Genomic DNA, 21,581 nt, shown 5'->3' with positions numbered 1-21,581 from the left:
AATCATCGTTGTACCAGACCACCCACTGGCCTCACCTCTTATAATCAAATCAGTGGCACACTTTTTACCTCGCTGCTGTCATTCACTTCCAGCATGTGCTGACAGAAATGACAGACATAGCAAAGCACAGGAGGAGGGCAGGAAGGAGAGGAGAAAAAAAAAAGACTTGATGGAAGAGTGGGGAAAAAAAGGCGGTGGGAGGAAGTACTGTACATTTAAAAGGGGAGGATGGAACAGAAGGAGAAAACAGAGGGAGCGGGGTGGAGAAAAGGGAAGGAAGGATCAGATATAACATGAGGGCAAAGGATGAGGAGGGAGGAGAAGGAACATCTGCAAGTGACGGTAAGAAAGCGAGTGCTGTGGGAGGATAAATGAGGTTTACGACAGTCTGGAACAAGGAGGAACGTTGAACAGCAGAGGGCTGCAGAGGAAGTAAAAGTGAGAGATGGAGTGAGAACAAGTGAGTCCAACAAAGAGAGAGAGAGAGAGAGAGAGGGACTGAAATAGAGGAGCCAAAGGAGATAGACACTATTGCCATAATTAAAGCCGAGGATGAGGTCACTGCCGGGGACATGGTGCGACTTTAATAGCCCAGAGATTTGGCCAGAGTCCCATCAGCCCTTTAACTCTGCATTAAGCTGATTACCCCCACATTTAACCAAAAATCACCGCCCACACTCGCTTCTCGCCTAATATCACTTTAACTAAAACATTTTTCGGAGGTGGGGCGGGGTCTTCAGGGCACGAGCGAAACACAGAGAAAGAGTGCAAAGGCTGCCGCATAAAATCCATTTCATTTGTGTTGTTTTTATCGTATAGTCAAAGTCACTGTGCTTCTTTTTAGCACTAATGCTCTGCAATTGTTGTTATTTTTTTAATACACCATTTGTTCATGTTTTTTTTCCCCTCCGAGTGCTACAAGTGGACCACTTGAATTATACACAGTGTGTGCAAGCTCGCATTGTTTCCTGAGATGAATGGTTGACTTGTCGACGCACTCTGCGGAAGGGTTACGTGCACTAGGGTTTAATACCAATAATTGCAGCTTTTGGTGAATGACTCATTGCTTTAATGCAGCTGTGGTTAACATCACAATCATCTAAAGGATTCTCTGCGTGTTTGTTTACAGAGTGCAGTTAAAAAAAAAAAAGCAGATAGACATTCAATGCTCAGTGTCTCATACACATTCATATCCAGTGGCCGAGGAGGGAACTCTTGACCCCAATCATCTTTATTAATTTAAGCGATTGAACAATTGGAGTAATGTCTGTGGGAGCGCTGCAGTGGAATTTCTAAACACATGAAAGATCAGACATTATAGCATACATCCACAATTTATAATGTGCAATATGAATATGAATTAAAATCTCAACAAAACCTCTGTTCAAAGAAATAGAACAGCACACAACAGTCACTAAAGTCCTCAAACTTCTAATCCTTCATCACAAGGACAGTATTTAAAGTTAATTTATTTTCCATTTGTCATGAAAAAAAAACTGTTTTTCTCTTGGCAGAGCACTTTTGAGTAAAGGCAAACTTTACCATCATTTGCTTCAAATTATCACATTTTTATCAAATGTTGAAAAAATTGTTTCTTAGAGTTTATAGTTGTAACATAACTAACATGCTATTTCCAAGGCAATAATTTAGACAGACAGACAGACAGACAATTTGCATTCTATCGTTAGCTCACTGTATCAGAAACTGTGTCTTAATACACAAAGTTGTGCTACTAATGCTAATTCAACATTTCTTATTGCCACTAGTTCACATTTAAATGGCTGAACAAGGGGCGACCTTCATTGTGAAGCGGTCCCAGGAATTGGAAATATGCTGAATATCACAAAGCCAGACAACACTTCACCTTTGCTTTTCTCACAACTTTGAAATTTTTTGTGGGTGTAGCAGAAGAAGCAGGGACACTGAGCTGTTAGATGAACAGCTGCAAAACACATGGTCGCAAACCTCCAACTTCACAGTGTATCAGACTATACTGAGCTCAGCTGTTGTGTGAAAACTACTCACCATCGTTGTGGTATGAAGTCGGATGAAGTTTGCTTATGAAACGATGAAACTGTTTAGTAGGAAATGCGGATTTGAGTAGCTGTGCTAGCAGTTAATATATAAGAGAACACCAACCAATGTTTCTGACAAAGTAACTAGACTATAGTAACATACACCATTTTCTGACCCCAGAATTCTGGACCATTTAGTGTTAAAGCACATTTGCTCAACAAGAGTTTGTGCATCAACAGGTCTCTTATATTATTTGTTATTTCTTCAAAGCAAACACTCTTTCTTTAGCATCTGAATTGCAAGGATTTTCTGATAATTGGACTAATGGTTCGACAAACCAAGAAATTTGAATACATTAACCTACCATTTTCCACTATTTCTGTCATTTTATTGACCAAGCTGTTAACTTTCAGAACTCCAAGCAGTTTTAGTTATTTATTTTCTTTCATCACATTATTTTTACTCATTGTAGGCTCATTTTTCACTACATTATAAAATCTTGCAAGTCTATGGAAACAGGACAACCACAGCTAGAAGCACAATAAACTCAATACTGCCTACTGTGCAGTATAACAAAGCTACAATGCCATAAATCCTATTTAAAGAAGAAAAAAAATTAAAGTTGAATGTTTTGGATTTATTATTCGACAATTTGTATTATTATTTTTTAAAGCGAGACAAGGAACAAATATGTTGCAGTTTTCCATCTTCCCACAGGTGTAATTAATACTGGAAAAAAAATGTGCAGTTTAGCCTAGTACGTCCAAAGACACTGAACATTTGGCATGCAACTGCTGATTGTTGTGTTGAGGAGTGCAGAACTTTTTATTGTTATTTATAGAATTGGGATAGGGCAAACTATTTATTTTTGATTTAAAATCTAATGATTTATCCTGTTTTAAAAGTTTCTGGCTCTCATATACAGTGTCATTTGAAACTTGTTTTTATGAGACAACATGTCTGTCAGTCCCAATAGCAGGTTTTGGGGTTCAGGGGATTGTTTGGTTGAGCAAGAAAACTAGGAAAATAGTTGCTGCTGTCCTAACATTAAACACTCAAAACTTCAGTTACATTATTACATAACTGTATTTTATTGAGTGTAAATACTACAAGTAGTGTTCCTGACGGTAAAGGTGTCAATAGAGCATATACTCATTGTTACAATCTGAACACTCAAATAGAGTAATGAGTAAATGTTTAATGTACAAGTTAGCAAATGGACGGTGACTCCAAACTAAGTCTTGTTCTGACCATTACCTCTGACTCAAATAAGGCTTTGAGTGGCCCTGCATGCCACCTGCCTCTATAGCTGAATGTGTGCATGTGTGTATATTTGTACATATGTACACACAAAGGCCCTGGGTAGGTGGGTATCAGGCTTCTTTCCAGTACCTCACATATCCGGTGTTCACACTTGGCTGAACCTGCAGACCCTTCCTTGGTTACATGCAAGCCCCTGGTCTCTCTCTCTCTCTCTCTCTCTCACACACTGCTCTCTGTTATTCTCCATCTCTTTGCAGGCGCAGGATTAACATAGCAGGGTGGAAGCACTTCAGCTAAAGCACCCCTCCCCTGCAGCGCCTGTGCTGCTTGGACTGCTCCGGATTGAAGCTCACCACTCAGAGACGAGTCTTAGCACAAAGTGGTGTGTGAGAAACACGTCTGGAGAGCTGGGTCATGAGCCTCCTTTTAGCAACGAGAATATGCACTACTGGCGGGTTAACATTCCCACAGGCAAACAGTATGTCTGACATGTTCACACAACTTCTCCATCCACATTTGCTTCCCACTGACACAGGGAAGAAAATACAGTCATCTGGTGATGCCTGTAATGTCAGTCCGTGCCAGCAAATCACATGTGCCATTAAAAAAAAAGCCTCCCTAATACAAATAGAATAAAGATTTATTTATTCTGCAAAATGTTAATGAGATGATTGTTGCGAGTAGCAATCTGTCAGCGGTGATATTAATGCTGCGTCTGTGCAGTTTCCACTCTGCAGCATGTTCATTCACATTCAGTGTACTAGTCACATCTAAATACACTTCTCTATGTCGCCTCTCCTGTCTTTTCCTGATCCTTTGATATCTGCATTGACTTCAAAGCAGTGGGCTACAGCATTACCTGATGCTAATAGTCCACATGAAAGAGAATGCGTATGAGGTGTGAGCGTCGGGGACTGACGGAGCCTCTTGGGGGGACCCCCCCTCTTTTCTCCGTCAGCCCAGACAGTCTACTCCCCAGCTTCTAGTTAGTGGTGACTTCTAAAAGACCTTCAGAGATGCAGGGAGAGATAGCGTGCATACACCAGTGGGCTGCAGACCTTTTAAACATGAGCCACAGGACAGTGAAGGCCAGTTCAAAAGGATTTATGCTGTTCGAACCCTGATATATTACTTGGATGTGGTTTGGCTTGAGTGACTTGACAAATATGAAGTTGAAAGCTTTAGTATTGGAGTGTAGTCCAGTCAACAAGAGTTGAGTCACTCCTCTGGGACAATAGAAATATTATAATTCAGTACTACTGCTTGAAGTGGTCCACTAGTTAGCATAGCTATACATCATCCTGCCAGACACAGGAGTGTTGAGACTGGCTGCAGACTCACTCGCAGGAGATAGGACCTTATTAGCATGAAGATAGCTCCAGCGTACAATGATTTATTAAACCTAATATAAATCTTACTGGACATTAAAATGTAGAGGCGGGGTGGTCATCTTATGTATTTTGGAGCTGGAAAAAAGTTATTCATCCCAAAAGCTCAGCTGTGGACTGATCAAGGAGTGTACAACTGAGCCAGGGCATGTAAATTCACATCACACTGGGTCAGATGTGTATCTTCACATTGACTTTGTATGTAACTGTGCTAATTATGAACTGTAACTATTTCACTGATTCAATGAAAAAAAAGGTAAGAAAACTTACTAAATGCAATTTATTACTGTGAATTATGATGCATGATGCGTCTCATATGAGTCTACTTCAACAATACTGTCAGTTTAATATTGCAGCAGGGTGTGCAATATCTGCCTATTTCATTACAGCTGTTGAATACTTCATATCTACAGGGACAATTATCATTTTAGATTTACAAAAGCAGACCAAGAAAAGACCTTACAGACTCTTTGTTTTCCCGAAAAGACACCACAATGGCCGGATCTCAAACCAGATATTTGCATTTTGATAGTCAAGAAAACATCTCTCCACCAGGAAAGTGGCTCAAGAGTAGCAACTACTACCAAGAACAGCTGCAGGCAGGATTGTCATGACCAACAAGACCAATTAAAACTTTGCCAAGTCCAATATTAAAAAATGAAACAAGAGCTGATGTGTTGAAAGAAAAACAATAAAAAAAACAGAGCTTCGATACAGACGTGAACTCACAGCAGCAGTGAGTAGAAGACAGACGAAGCTGTTGTTCATCTCATTTTCCCTAAAGTTTTAATATCTCCAGCAGGTGTTTATAAATGCCTTTGCATACAACAGCACATAGAGCAGCATTCACAAACATAGACTGCCGTTTGCACCAGAATTTCCAAACACCAACTGGCGATATTAAAAAATCCAATGATAGCGAAAATTTGATTAATAATGACCTCGCTGGAGTTGCAGGAATGGTTTGTAGGAAAGACAGAAGTTTAGAAAGAACGAGAGGACGCTTTACCATCGAAATTGGTGAAATTGATGCGGCTGTAAGGTCCAGCTTCAGGATAAACAGATTCTTATGAGGTTTGCAAGTTGAGCCAATTCCCAACCAGCACTAGCACCAGCCCAGAACTAGCACCCAGTTTGCGTTGTCAAGCAGTAGAAGTCCAGATCTCAGTGCTGTGCACTTCAACGCCTTGTCTAATAGTGCTTTTAGCTGCTGCACTTGGAAATGTATGAGCTTGATGTCAAGGTCACAAATGACAAAGAGCATTTTGATTTCAGATCAGTGGTATCACATCTAACCACTCAGTGATAGTTCAGTCAGAGCCAGGTCGGGTCATTTCATGCAGAGAATATCAATAGTAAACCATTTTGTATGGTAGTAAAAGCTAAACTTGGTGCAAACCATTGAAGAGTTCATTGCGTTTTCACAGCTGTCTCCTGCGTAGTTGTGGTTCCGAGGTTTGATTTGATTCCTGAAAGCGCCGTGGCTGCCTAAACCTCCTTTTCATTTGACTCTAGTCATTTGGAACATTTTCTCATTCAAACCAGGGCTTTGATTAAAAACAAAGAGCCGCTTATCTCAAAGGGCTGGGTTTCTTCCCCCAGCCTTTGAAAACAGCTTGCAGCAAATTATGGTAAATAAGTGTACAAAGGCTTCTCCTTGTGCATATGCAGGTCAGCTTTCTTCAAAACGCCGGCCTACAATGTGGCAAACAACAAAGTGCTGTCATGCATGTGGGCACAACGAATAATGCTGATCACTGTCGATGTTCGTTTTTTTTGTGTGTGTATGTGTGTGTTTCTTTCCGTTGGGTCTTATTTCCTCGCTTTGACATCAAACAGTTGCAGATGGAGAAATTAATAATTTCCGACAACTACGGATAGATGGTTTATCTCCAAGGAAAGTGGACCTTGTGCAGGCAGCATCGACGAAACCAACGTTTTCATGTTTCAAATTAATTCCTGACCATAATAACTAGAGGCAGTTTGGTGAAAAGGGGATTTCATTTATAATTAAACAACACTCCAGATGATGTTCAAATGACTCAAAGCATTTTTTTCCTTTAGAAGTTCTAACCTGTGGACATCATGTAGGGAAATAAAAAAAGCATGCTGCAAATGTCTGTCAGTACTTCTTGGTATGTATAAACATACTCCTCCTTTGTTACAGCGCTTTGTCTCTCCTTTATTCTCAGAATTGCAAAAAATAAAAGTACTCTCTCATTGTTGCAGTTCTAATCACAAGTTCATGTTATCATTCTATTTCTCATCTGCGGAGGCAATTTATTTGGTGTCACACGATTGCACCCCAATTTCAGCTCATTCTAATGTTAGTCTTGTGACACGGTGTCTCTTGCAAAGGAGCTGCAGAGAGGCATTTGTAATGGAATTTAAATCAAGCCACGTTTCCAAGCCTAATTCTGAATATCAGGAGGATCAGTTTGAGATAATGACAGCCAGTGGTTTCTGTCCACACTGTTAAGCAGAATTTGTTGCCCTATGTTAAAATACCTGCTTCTTGAGGCCCGGTTGCTTGAGTTTGGCATTACATTGCAACCAATTGCATCATATTGAACCTCTTTGAAGTTCCAGTGGCACTTCTTACCCCCTTATTCAGACTCGGCTTTCACTCCTTTGACCCAAATATAAAGACAATCGCGCAGACAAAAAAAAAAGCTATTCAGCAACACGAGTACGTGATGATGTTGAAATGAGTCTGTTACAGTGTCACACTCAAGGAAGGGCCTTTGTCATCGTCTATCAAACATCTGTTTGTGCATCCTGTATGACAGTTGAAGCAAAGTCGATTTACGGTCACGTTCTTACAGGGCTGGATTCAGATCTGAGACCCTTCCCGCCTCTTATCTGTCAGTTAATAACTCCACACTCACATCAGGATCCGTGGGGATTCACTTTAGATGCCTTAGGTTTCTGTTGTTCTGTCTTGCTTTTTCTCCTCATTTCTTTATCTCACTCCATACAACGTCTGATCTTCTTTTCTTCCCCCCGTTGCACCTCACTCCCTTTCTATTTAAATTAGCAACTTTTCCCTCCTAACCTTACCACCGCAAACAAATTTTCTGTCACTCTTTCCTCACGTTTTTGCTCCTTATCCTTCCTCTTATGCTCCTTCCCTATCGCTCGCACTGTGCACGTCCTCGTGCTGTCTCACTCGGTAGAGCGAGACATTGTGTGCAGACGCTGCCAGTCTCCAAAGAGTGAAGCCGGCTAATGCATAGCAAACACTAACCAGCCAAGCCGGGCATGCATAACACAAAAGGATGGGCTCTCAGTTTTTGTGCTGCAGCCAACACACACAGGCATTAACGCCCTCTTTCCCACCCATACATTCCAATAAGCCCCTGGTAGTTTGTACAGCTCAGGCTGCTGACATACGTATTCAGTCAGGACCCAAATTATCGGCTTTCTCACCAGGCGCCTTAATCACCCACAGGGACCTGTAAGCCAGAGTGAAGGATAGCATAAAAGAAGCTTCTCTCTTAATATCTCTCACTCTTTCTCACTGTTATCTTCCATTTGCCCTTGAAGTCATTTCATATTCAATCAGCGGAAACTGAGGAGGCATTGCACATCGTTGAGCATGCAGGTCATTTGTAAAAGCTAATAGACACTAAGTGAAAAGGAAGCGAGACCGCTCTGTGAGTTTGCCAACATTTGGTGAGTCCTGGAGCTTACAAATGTGCCCCTGAAGTTGCAAATGAACAAGCAACTCAGCAGCTGTGTGAGAAAATACATTAGGCTGGTAGGCTAACATTGCTAATGCCCTTATGTGTGTTCAGTATTGACACAGAAGCCTTAATTCAACATTGAATATATTAAAATGAAACAGTCATGCAAACTCAGAGTTGAAGTTTCTTCCAAGTTTTTTGGGATTACTGCCTTTCATGTTGGCAGGTCCAGCAGTGTTCATCACCCCCTTGATGATTATTATAAACCTCACTGTGAAACCTTTTCAATGAATAGTCGCAGTGATATGAAATAGCGAAGAGGTTGATCTTAAGAGGAACAAATGGTTGAACAAGAAAACTGATTATTCCACACACACACACACACACACACACACACACACACACACACACACACACACACACACACACACACACACACACACACACACACACACACACACACACACACACACACACACACCCAACACAGGAAAAAGTAAAGATTTTCTTACATCTAGATCACTGGTGAGTGAAAGAAGTGTAATTTGATTTTCCTGTGGCACATCAGTGCTTGCTCTGCATCCATCACAGAAGCAAACTGCCAGTCTTAAACAGGCTTTTGCATTACGATAAGGTAAACGCTCACATTAGATGAGATGCCCCTAAATGCCACACATGACACGTGTTTGCAAATGCAGCGATAAAGCATGAGCTCAAACAAATTTAATCAGTGCAAGCTTTGTCAGCGATATAGCAAATTGTGCCATTTTAGAAGTGTGTGTGCGTGTGTGTGTGTGTGTGTGGGGGGGGGGCAGAGGCTGTTAAATTGCCCATTCCATTATTGATAAGCATCACAGGCAGAAGCCAGTCATCCCACATTCCACATGATTGACAGCTGACTCTCAGCCACTGATTTTCCACATGAGAGAGAGAGAGAGAAGCGAGTCAAGCAATGAGGGATGTGATGGGTCCAATTTCACTTCAAATGGAGGTGCAGGAAGACAGACAAAGTGAATATATACCACTGTACCTTTCATAAAACAAGAAACAATTAACTCAAAATAATGCAAGCTAAATAACGGATTCCGCTTTGCATAATGCCATGCTGTGTTTTTGGTGTGAAGGCTGCAGAATGCAATGTTCATACAAGTATTCCATTAAGAAGCAATGAGATGTCAGCCAAAACATATTAATGAAAAATAAAGATAATTACTCCTCTATGATTTATTGTGCTTCTTTTCACACATTCAGTTATGAACAGTGGCAGTTGCTGAACTTTTTTTCAGCCCATATAGCGTGAAAATGACAATGACGTCATTAATAAACATATACACACTTGCACGCACGCACGCACGCACACACACGCACACGCACACGCACACGCACACACACACACACACACACACACACACACACACACACACTGAATTTCTGTGATTATTGATTGAATTTATTAATCCGTTTCTACAATTCTACAATTTCATTTAGCAGAGATGAAATCGTCCAATTATTTTGGATAATTTTTGATCAACTTTGGACAGATGTTTGTCATTTTGGACAGAGTTTTAGTACTTTTGAAAAGGTTTTTTTTTTTGAGAAGTTTCAAGTTATTTTAGACAACATTTCAGTCATTATAAACAAATTTCTATCATTTTTGCCAATTTTTTGAGTCGATTTGGACAAAATTTCAGCAATTTTGAACAGCTTTTTGTCATATTTGAGCGGTTCTGACTAATTCTGAATGAATTTTGTGGCATTTCATGCAACATTTAAATCTTCTCTGGATAACTTATTTGTTTCTTTATTTCGATGTGGAATGACTTAATTTGGCTGGATTGACCACACACACTAGTTTGAATGGGGTGAATACTCAAACAGTCACTAATTTGACCTTTCACATTGTATATTATTTGGCATTATTTGGTTAAAAATCTGTCTTTACTTTGACACAATAGACTCCTGCATCTCCACATTGTTTGCGTCCAGCCGTTTGACTTTCTCCTGCAGGTCTTTGTTCAAGTCGTCCGTCCGTTTTTGTTGCTTCAGCATCTCTTGCACTTCTAGTTCTCTCGTGGCAACGCCTTTCCTGAGCTTCTCCACAGTTTGCCACTTGGTCATCCAGGTTTGTTCTCTCCGCTGAATTTCATTGTTGGCACACAGCAGCTGCTCCTCGATGTTGAAGAGCGTCGCAGAGAGACTCTCGTTGATGCCACCTACTCGACAGACTTCCTGGCAATCTGTTTGCTGGAAGTTGATTTTCTTCACCATCTATTGATTGATCCAGGCTTCTTCCACGAGCTTCCTCTCCAGAGTCCTGATCTGGTTGAAGTTCCTCTGATCCTGGTCACTCAGCAATGTCTTCTCTGTCTGGAGCTTTGTAACGTGTTCCTTAGAGGGTTGCATTTGCATTTGTTGCATCTTATCTTCAAGCTCTTTGGTCTTTTCTGCCAATTTACTGTTGTCCAACTGCAGTTTGGCATCTTTCTCTTGCAGGCTTTTATTTCTGTCCTCCACGACTTGAACCTGCTTCTTCAGAGCCTCCTTTTCTTATCGGTCTTGCTCTCCTTCAAGGTTTTTGGATTCCAGCCTTCATTTTCCAGTTTAAGCTGAGAGACTTCAGCTTCTCTGCAGATGAGCTGCTCCTTGACGTAATCCTCAGCCTCCATGATGTCGGCCTAATTCATGGCTTGTGAAGAGGCCTGGTCGTGTCTCTGGATGGCCTTGCAGTTACTTTTAACGATGCCGGTCCATGTCATGATTGGACAACACTGTCTTTCAAAGCTTTTAAAATCCCGGACAGGGAGCAAATATAGCTTCTGAGTCACTGGAAGGTTGACTGATTAGAAAACTTAAAACCTGAGCTGGAGTAGTTGGTAAAGTACACCATGGGCATGTCCCTAGGACTGGTGGCACATCAAACTTTTGAATGATAACCCTAACCAAGTGTAAAACGCTATTATTCAAGACATCAAAAATGGCCAACTTTGACTGTTCACATTAGTTTTTTTTAATAAACTGTCTCATTTGTTTATTCATTTACTCGTGTTTTAATGTTGGTAGTCAAATATACACTGAGCTGTAAGAGTTTAATACTGAAATATGTGTGCTATCTGTGTCAGTATTCTGACAAATCCATATTATATGCCAGCAATTAAAACCACACCGCAATTCATACCATGCATCATATGTAGCTGAAAAAATGTGTTCCCTTAACCCTTGCTGCATTTGACGATATTACTGAGGCCAAAATCATCACTGAACCTTTTGCTAATGGATTTTCTGCCTGTCTGATCATCAAAATGAAGAAAAAACAAGGAAAAAACAAAATTTTGCACTGAAAAACCAAAGCAGATTTGACTGACAACATTCTGAGTCAAGTGTAGCTCTAATGTCCACTGTGGTAGACTCTCCACAAGGCAGGTTTTTTATCTCTCTCCATGTGGAGCCTGCTGCCTCTGGCATAGAAGATCTGCTGGCTTGTGTGGACTGCCAAGCAAGAAGACTGCCATTTGGTGTAAGCACAAAACACAGCTCCGTCAGGGCCAGTCTTCAGTGGATGCGGATAATTGCAGATGTGATGAGCATGGCAGGTTTCTCTCCCGAGCCCTGTCCACCTGACCCCGATCCCGACCCAAGCTGCCTCTGACAACGAGGAAAACATGCCGGGGCTGGGATGAAAACATTTCAGCTTCTGTGGCCCTGCTCTGTTTTGTCGGTGAGGCGAGCCTTCGTGGCAGCAGTAAAATTGACTGCTGAAGAGATCAGCATCTCCTTGATGCCTCCCAGGTGGACAGTCTCAAAGGTTTTTTCCTTCCTAATCGCACTGACCAAGTGAAGCAAACATGTGATTGAACAGGAAATATCTCTGTCACAAGCCAATATCCTCAAAGTAGAATTCAGAACTGTTTTAATAATAAATAACATGTAATTGTCTCCATACTGTCTCTGTTTAGAAATTCTACCAAAGCAAACAATGTGTGCAAGCCAATAAGTCTGCAGATTCAGGCAATGGGTTCACTGGAAGGATGGTAAATTGCTTACATAGTGATTATTAAAGGAGGATACATAAACTGAGAAAATTGAATACATTATTTAGCCAAATATGTTGACTCAGACTTAAGAAAAGTTCACTACAATTTATCTTTATTGGCTTGGTTTATGGTAAAAGCAGTTTGTGTGGGGAAAAAAAATGTTAGTGAGCACCCTGTGGGCTGCACAACAGGTTGAGATGACCCCACCAGATGTTTCTTTCTTGTGTTCGTTTCCCCAAAGAGGAAAGTCTGAAACTCAGCGCACCGAAACAACAAACACACAGGTAGGAAGAGAAAGACGATCAAAAGGAAGAGTGCAGCAGGGTAAGAGATATGCGCTGCCAACATGGAACCTGATAAAAACAAGAGAACGCTTCATGAGTTTACCATATGCTTTCATTGTGCTGTTGAAGTCACCTGGGGGCTTAAATTCAAAATCATTCACATCACACAAAAGCAGTGGGGGAAAAAAATAAATAAAAAATGACTCTTAAACTGTACATGTTAGATGATGCAAATGGGAAAAAAGCAGATCAGATAAATTGGTTAGCTGAATTTCTGAGTGTCATATATATATATACATATGCGGATGTATGCATATATACATTTTGTCCTGAGCGAGTTTGACAAGGGTGAGTTTGTGATGGCTAGACGGTCAGAGCATCTCCAAAAGTGCAGTTCTTGTGGGGTCTTCCCAGTCTGCAGTGGTCAGTGTCTATCAAAAAGAGGTTCAGCGAAGGCACAGTGGTGAACTAGTCAATCAATCAATCAAAGTTTATTTCTATAGCACTTTTCATACAAAAAGTAACACAAAGTGCTTAACAAGTTAAAAACAAACAATAACAAACAATAAAAAGACAATGCCCCACATCCCTCCCAAATCCTGCCCCACATCATACTTCCTATGAACACACAGACATACACACACAGTCACACAGTCACACAGCCACGCACACACACACACACACACACACACACACACACACTTTTATAACAGAAATAATAGTGTTAGTTGGCTGAGAGCAGATGCACCACATAGAGGAAACACCATCATTTAGAGCCGCCCGCACCCGGGGCAGCAGCAGGCCGAACAGGCCAGCTAGTTCCAGGGCCATTAGGCCTATGTCCTGGCCCCAGATGCTGACGGCTCCCCACTGAGGAACTCGTGACATGGTTATGGCAGGCCAAGGCTCATTGATGCACGTGGGGAGTGAAGGCCGGCCAGAGCTACTGTTGCTCAGATTGTTGAAGAAGTTAATGCTGGTTCTGACAGAAAGGTGTCAGAATAAACAGTGCATCGCAGTTTGTTGCATATGGGGCTGCATCGCCACAAACCAGTCAGGGTGCCCCTGCTGACCCATGTGCACTGTCAAAAGCGCCAACAATGGGCATGTGAGCATCAGAACTAGACCACGGAGCAATGAGAGAAGGTAGTCTGGTCTCACGAATCAGGTTTTCTGGAAGGCCGTGTGCCTGAACGTCGCTTATCTGGGGAACATATGGCACCAGGATGCACTATGGGAAGATGGGAAGATGGGAAGATGGCAAGCCGGCGGTGGCAATGTGATGCTTTAAGCAATGTTCTGCTGGGAAACCTTGGGTCCTGCTATCCATATGGATGTTACTTTAACATGTATCACCTATCTAAGCATTGTTGCAGACCATGTACAATCTTTCATGGAAACAGTATTCCATGATGGCATTGGCCTCTTTCAGCAGGATAATGCGCCATGCCACAAAGCAACAATTGTTCAGGAATTGTTTGAGGAGTACAATAACAAGTTTGGGGTGTTCATTTGGCCTCCAAATTCCCCAGATCCCCATCCAATCGAGCATCTGTGGGATCTGCTGGATATACAAGTCCGATCCATGGAGCCCCACCTCACAACTTACAGGACTTAATCTGTTGCTAACATCTTGGTGCCAAATTCCACAGCACAACTTCAGGAGTCTAGTGAAGTCCGTGCCTCAACAGGTCAGAGCTGTTTTTTGCAGCAAAAGAGGGGCCAACACAATATTAGGCAGGTGGTCATAATGTTATGCTTGATATATATGTATTGTATGCATGTATAATGACATATGCATGCCACCAGTATGTCAGTGCATCATTAGGAGGCTGTCTTTTATAATTTCATTATATCACATTCAAAATATAGTGCCTGTTAGCTCACAAGTGGCTGGAGAGACATTGTTTTAATGGAACTAAAGTACAGTGGTTCTCACTAATGCATGGAAACTGTTGTCAACAGGCTTTCAGCTGCTGCACCACAATTACAGCTCTGTCACTGGTCGGCGGATGGCTAGCTTCCCATCACACTGAATTACAATGCTGTCAAGTGTCTGATATCACTTATGAGGTTGGCAGCACATATCCGTTCCCAAAATATCAGGGTTGGTACTGACACCGAACAGTTAATGCACACTGCATATTCAGAAGTCTGTCATAACTGATTGGCAGTGAGCTGAGTGAATGTGTACGAATTTACCTCTGTGTGCCACTAAACCAGTTTACAGAGATACAAGGAGCAAAGTAACAGAACTCCCTTCACTGTTCTCTTTTATTCACTTTTTTAAAACCTCCATAAGGATGTCCACATAAATACTGGCTAACAAGTGTTAGCTTTAATAAAGCCATAACCATAGCTCATTAACAGCAGTATGAGATTGCTGGCTCCTTCGAAACATGCTTTTTAATGACCCCCTTGGGACAGATCAGCTGAATATGCAACAGTGATCTTTTTATGTAGAATAGTGCGGTCTCTAGGGCAACAACCACGCATACACCCAGGGGCGCAGTATAGGGGTGAAAAGTTAGGACAATTCGAAGGGCCCATGGATGACAGGAGCCCATGGATGACAGGGCCCCCAAAAAATATGTAGAAAAAAATTAAATGATTAAACTTAATATTAAGCGCAGTATTTTACTATTGTGTGTTTCAAATATAATACAGTTCATATTCGCTATGTTTTTATTGCACTAGAAGTTGAATATCCATTGACAAAAAGTAAATATCTATATTGACTGACCACCCCCCTGTATCTGCGTGAAATGGTTTGGTCCGCTTTAGCGTCACTCACTAACGGTGCTTAATTGCAATCAGACAGGAGATGCGCCAAACAGACGTCGCTGCTGTGTGGCCACAATGTTGTCAAAAAAACAAAAAACTGGTTACCAGAAGAGGAAGGAAAGGAAAGAGAGAGAGGAGAGAGAAAAGAAAGGCGTACGATCTCTGAGCCAGTTTTTCAATAAGAAAGGTGAGTAGCCTGTCGTCTGTGAATTTAGCCTGTTGATTTAGGCTAATGTCCATGGTGAAATGAACCAACTAGCTATAGATTAGTGTTAGCTTACATTTTATCAACATTTAGTCAGTGCAGGGAAACGTTTAGGAAGGTATTCATATTAAATCACTGCCCCTGCCCCTTTTAGCAGCAGATGATGATGAGTCAGCAGCACCCCAGTCTCCCCATGCCATCACCCCTCTCTGCCCCAGTGAAGAAGGTGAGCAACACTGTGTTAATGACATTGGCATGTCAGTTAGTATCATTGCAGGGAGTCTGTAAGGATTTCTGTCAATCTTGCTCTTTTCACCATTACAAAAAAGAAAATGAAATATTCATTAATGACATAAATTCCAACAAATTATTTTTTTTATCACATCATGAGCATTATGAAATGATTTATTAATAAACAAATAACCTTTTGTCTGTACTGGATGATACAAATCACCAGTAGTAAATCTTGCTAGTACTAGTATAGAACTACAAGAAGAAAGACAGTTGCAAGCCTTTAATTAGAGTCATGTAAAGCTTTGATGGGACAGTTAGGTCCTAGAGATGTGGTAACAACGGTAGCGCAGCAGCACAGAGGGGGCCCAATTTAATTTTTTTTCATGGGGCCCAAAATTCCTGGCGGCGCCCCTGCACCTTCAAAAAAAAAAATCCTCAACACATGAATGCATACATGATGCACACACGTACACATGCACGACATTACCATGGAACATATCCTGCAAATTTGCTGGACAACTTCATGGCTAACAAAGAAGGGTCTCCATGGAAACAAATCTACTCTGGAATGTCAAACTCTAAAGCAACAGCTTGTACTTTTGACAATGTGCCTCCCCACATGACGTTTTATTTTCTGTTGCTCATGTTATCCGTTTATGATCTTACCATTTACTGAGCATCACTACTCAGTCATGTTCTATATTGCTCTGGTTTCTGCTGTTACAGTGGATGGCATCATTTGAAAATCGCATTTTTCCTTCCACTGTATCACGGTGCCTGACACAGCTACACTATGTCCTCTGGTTTTCTGTTCTTAGATCATCTTTTTTTCCAGTATACCCAATTAAATATTATCAATGGATTCATTGATTTGCACATGAAAAACAGATTGTAGTTGGGCGACAGCGTTTAAAATAGCGTGCAAATCAAGTTTCCTAACCATGAATCAGATCTTTGTATATTAAATAATAGCTGCCAATAACAAGTGCACACAGGCAATGACAGAAATTGTAAGATTAGATTTCTTTTTCCTCACACATAAAACGGAGGTGGAGGGTTCCAGCACTTCAGTTTAAATACACTCACAAAAATCCCTCGCCCTTCTTTCTTCTTCTTCTACCAAGACAAACCTGTTAACTTGTTTCAGGGGCCTGTTTGTGTGCAGCTCTTACATGAAAGACTGCTTAATACAACTGTGTGATGCCAGTTTGGCATGCTTTTTCAAAAAATTTTTTGGCTTGGCTCCCTTTCTGCAAAAGCCCGTTGGAAAAGAAACAGAATGGCACATATTCCTGTGCGCAGAGGTATAGAGGAGTACAGACAGCCAGAGTGTAGGTGTAGCAAGTGTGCAACTCAGCGTGTTTGTCAAAAGTTGCTGTGAAGACTAAGTATAATGTTCCTAGTTTCTTATTGATCACTCTTTTGTTGTTATGTCATGGATCAGAAAGAAAACTAAATAAGAGAGGCTTGACTGCAAAAGGGAGATTCACAATCCCAGTAGTAAGAGAAATATTTCACCACTTCTACATAGACGAGGCACATTTAGCTCTCGCAAACTCGCATACACAATGGAAAATAATAAATGCGAAAGATAGACGCAGCAGGCTCCTATTGAGCTCCTTAAACTCAATCAATTAGATCTTACTCCACTTCAAGTCAAGTACCTTTTCACACCTGTCTTATACAAAGAGTATTCCTTGCCAGGTCTGGTGAGTATCTCTGTGCATAAAGCTTGATGTGCACAAGAGTCTCACTTAGTCAGATGAATGCATGGAGGACTTCAATTATAAAACTGTGTTATTTTTCACATAGCTGGTAAACATCAGACTATGATTCCATTTTCTCCTCTGCTGAAAAGCTGAAGTCTGTTGGAGTTCCTGTTTGTTGGTGGCCATGTGCTCTCTGTGCTGTATGTGTATGTAAACACTGGAATTCATTTCTGGCCGTTACATGGGAGAAAACCATGACAAATGGTGCAAAGACCCCTCTCGGCTATCCATTGGTGTCTCCATGTATCCATCTGTGTCTTCTTATGTTTGAAAAAGTTGTTGAGATGATTCATTGAAATTTTAGGCAATTTGGATGCTTGGGAATCTGTCAGTCTTTATTAGCTTCACTCTGCAACTCGTATTTGACAGTTGGCCTACATTTATGAACTGTTACTATTCTCTCAGGGTTAGTTTATTGCGTAACTGTGGCTTCTGCAACTTATTCATTGATTTGCATTTTCATTGCGTCGTTTTCTTTTTTCACTGGACAACTGAATGTGATTTAACTCAAGCATACCAACTTTCTATTATGTGTAGTGTATTTAATGAAGGACATCTCACAAGTTTTAATTTGTTGGATTTTTGTCCAAAATCCTCCTTTGCTGGCTTAATATTTCATAAATCTTTCTTCTTTTCTTTAACAAATACATTACCAACATTGTAGAAAGTACTCAAGATATTCGCACATTCCTAATTTCTTATCAAGAAGTATAACTTTACATACAATTTGAGGAATATTTGACCAATTTACTCTTTTAGCAAAGCTTATGGTATTCCTCTAAAGCTGCTATTGACACTCCGCCTTTCCACCACTATAGTCCATTGTGAAATACTTCAACATCTGTGAGATGGATTGATATAAAATTTTTGAAGACTTTCAAGGGCAAATGTGATCTCATGCCTTTAAATCCCACACCATTGTGGCCTTGATTTTTGTGATATTTAGTTTAATATTTTGTATTGCAATAAAATTCAGGACAGAGCAATTCTAATGAGTTTAGCTTTCCCCACAGTTTTCACTTATAATGTGAAACTTGGACTAGCACACACTTCTGTACCTACATCATGACCCTAACCTGATGGATCCTGATGACTTTGGTGCTGCCCTGACTTTTCTTCCTAAAAACAACACATTTATGTAAACATCAGGATAAATTGTAATACCTATGGCAAACTATGCATGGGAAACATGCTATGAAGCAGGTTTACATAGCCATGCTTGCTTTGTGTAAAAACTGTCTAAGAACATAGACAATGGTAACAAATGATGGATTGTTAACCTTAGCTTCCTTCTTCAGAATCTTTATGTACTGACATGAAATAATGAGGCATGTGACTCCTCGGCTGTATAACTGGACCAGTCATGTGCCACCTACTTCAGTAAAGAGGGACAGGTGTTCTAATGGAGAGCTATCAGGAACACACACACACACACACACACACACACACACACACACACTCACACACACACACACACACACACACACACACACACACACACACACACACACACACACACACACACACACACACATACACATTTTGACTATAAAAAGTGGACTTAATGTTGTCAATTGAATATTCTCTGATAAAACACCAATAGAATAATCTGTTTTCTAATCTGTGTTCTATTAGCTGCAGTACTAGCAGTGTAAAACTACCCTGGCAGCAAACCAGGATCAAGCGCAAAGACACATTTATGCATTTTTTGTATCGCCAACTGAATGCATGTAGGTTCCCAAGGCAACACATACAGTTCGTCTGCTGGGTTTACTAATGCATGAGTGTCACAAACAGACGAGAAAGAGATGTGTCGTGCAGCAAACCTAAATCCAGAACTCCGAACATAACCTGCCCACAGACCAGGTTAGCAGTGCAAAATAAGTTACCATGGTGATCTAGCAGGTTAAAAGAAAGACACCTTTGAGACGCTGAAAATTCTGGCTTCAGGCTAAAACATACCTCTCTTCCAGTAATCGTGATCAGAGTACATCCTTCTGAGCAGAAGAACAGCTTGTTGCATTTTTGTTTGAAATTATTTGGGTGCCTTTCTTAGCCAAAAGTACACCCACACAAATTGATGTAAAATCTCACAACTAATTTTACTCACTTTGTTGCTTCCGTTTGCATTTTTGTTGTACATTTTCTCAACCAGTTGACATTTGATCATGCAGACCACAAAGAAAAAGTATAATTTCCTTTACAACACTAATGCCAGACAGAGTAAAGATGAACATGTGATTCTTATCAGCACCACAAGAGTTGAGTAGCCAATACTGAAGGCCTCTCCTCTGCTCTTCTAACTCTTTATAGTCATTTGAAAGGAGCATGTATCTGCTGTATTTGTAGTTCCAAGCAGGAGTGATGCTGAGCACACTCATGCCACAATTATGTAAAGCAGAGTCGCTGGTTACATTTTGTGCATCAAGTCCCAGACTGTGGCAAAGCAACATGATGCGCAAATCAAACTCGTCATTTTGATTAATTATTCTACCTTTTTGACTCTAAATCAACAGGTATGTTGGATCCTGACAAACTGAGAAAAATAGTTCATGCAGTCCCATAAAAAATGATTTTTGTCTGCTAATAACTCTCCCAACGCAATCAGTTTCTGCCAGCAGTCCCCCAATGTCTCCATCCAAAACACAGTACCTTCCAGATTACAACAAAAGTAGACACATTGCTGAAATATGATGTGATAGAGATTGTTCAGGATAGGGAAAAAAGGAGAGGATTTATTTAAAAAAAAAAGCATAATTACAGTAGTGTGTGTGGATCATTGCCAGGATGGGGCATTAAGGCGGGAAATTTATTTCAATTTTATTATTTTTAACCAGACTCTATGCATGTTTTACTTTTTGTGTTTGTTTGTTTTTAGCACATAAATCTTTCCTATCTAGCTGAAATATAAAGAAAATAATAATAATAATAATAATAATAATAATAATAACAATAATAATAAATAAATGAATGAATGAAAAATCTGGATTTTTTGGCCCTAAATCATTTTTTTAATGAAATATTTGACAGATTTTTATTTGTATGGCATCATGCTGAGTTTTTATTAAAAACCACCAACGATGCTTACGGATCATTGCGATGGAAAAAAATGGTGCATGATTGTTGTGTATTATTGTAGATAGACAATGTGAATTCAAGTGAATCTGACTTCAAAGCAATACAGTCTGTCCTCAGTATTATATTTGAGTGGCTGAATACACATTTTGAATATCTCAAAGTCTTGGAAAACAAAAATTCCTATGGAAAAAAAAAACAAACTCTCAGGAGGGCTCCCAAACTGTTATAATGGAGAGAGCCCTTTGTTGAAAGAGAATGAAAATGTGATTGGTTTTGATGGTCACAACCTCTAACATGTCTATCTATAATGCATGATAATGTATTCTTCTTGACCCCGCCCTATTTAGAAGTGCCAAAATGCCTTGGCATGCCCCCAGCGTGCTGGGCAGGGGGCATCTGACAAAAAAGTGCCCTGCTGATGGTAGCATTTAGCTCAGAGCACTGGTGTGTTTGAGTACTGCCTCACAGAGTTCTTAATGAAGACATTTTGTGTTGCTTAAAAGATGGAACAGAAGAAAACAGAAGAATTTCATTCTGTCAGAAGTACATTCTAGTGAGGATTCATGCAACATATGCTGCTGTTATCAAACTCCTCTTTACATAATTTATCACAATGACCTCAACCAAATTATAAGAAATTATCTTTGTTTTAAACTTTGCCTAGATGTCCTGTCCCTTTTTAACTTTTGCTTTCCCTTTTAGAAAGATGTTATTGTCAGTTACCAGTGGTGTCTGATACTGTCATCCATTCTTAATGGCACCAGCCTGATTCATGAACATATTTTGCAAGCCATAAGCTGGTCATTTATATCAAAAAGTGCTTTCAGGGATAAATGAGAAATG

Source organism: Acanthochromis polyacanthus, chromosome 3 (genome assembly GCF_021347895.1).
Source record: "Acanthochromis polyacanthus isolate Apoly-LR-REF ecotype Palm Island chromosome 3, KAUST_Apoly_ChrSc, whole genome shotgun sequence".
Lineage (NCBI taxonomy): Eukaryota > Metazoa > Chordata > Actinopteri > Pomacentridae > Acanthochromis > Acanthochromis polyacanthus.
Note: the sequence above shows the minus strand (reverse complement) of the source record.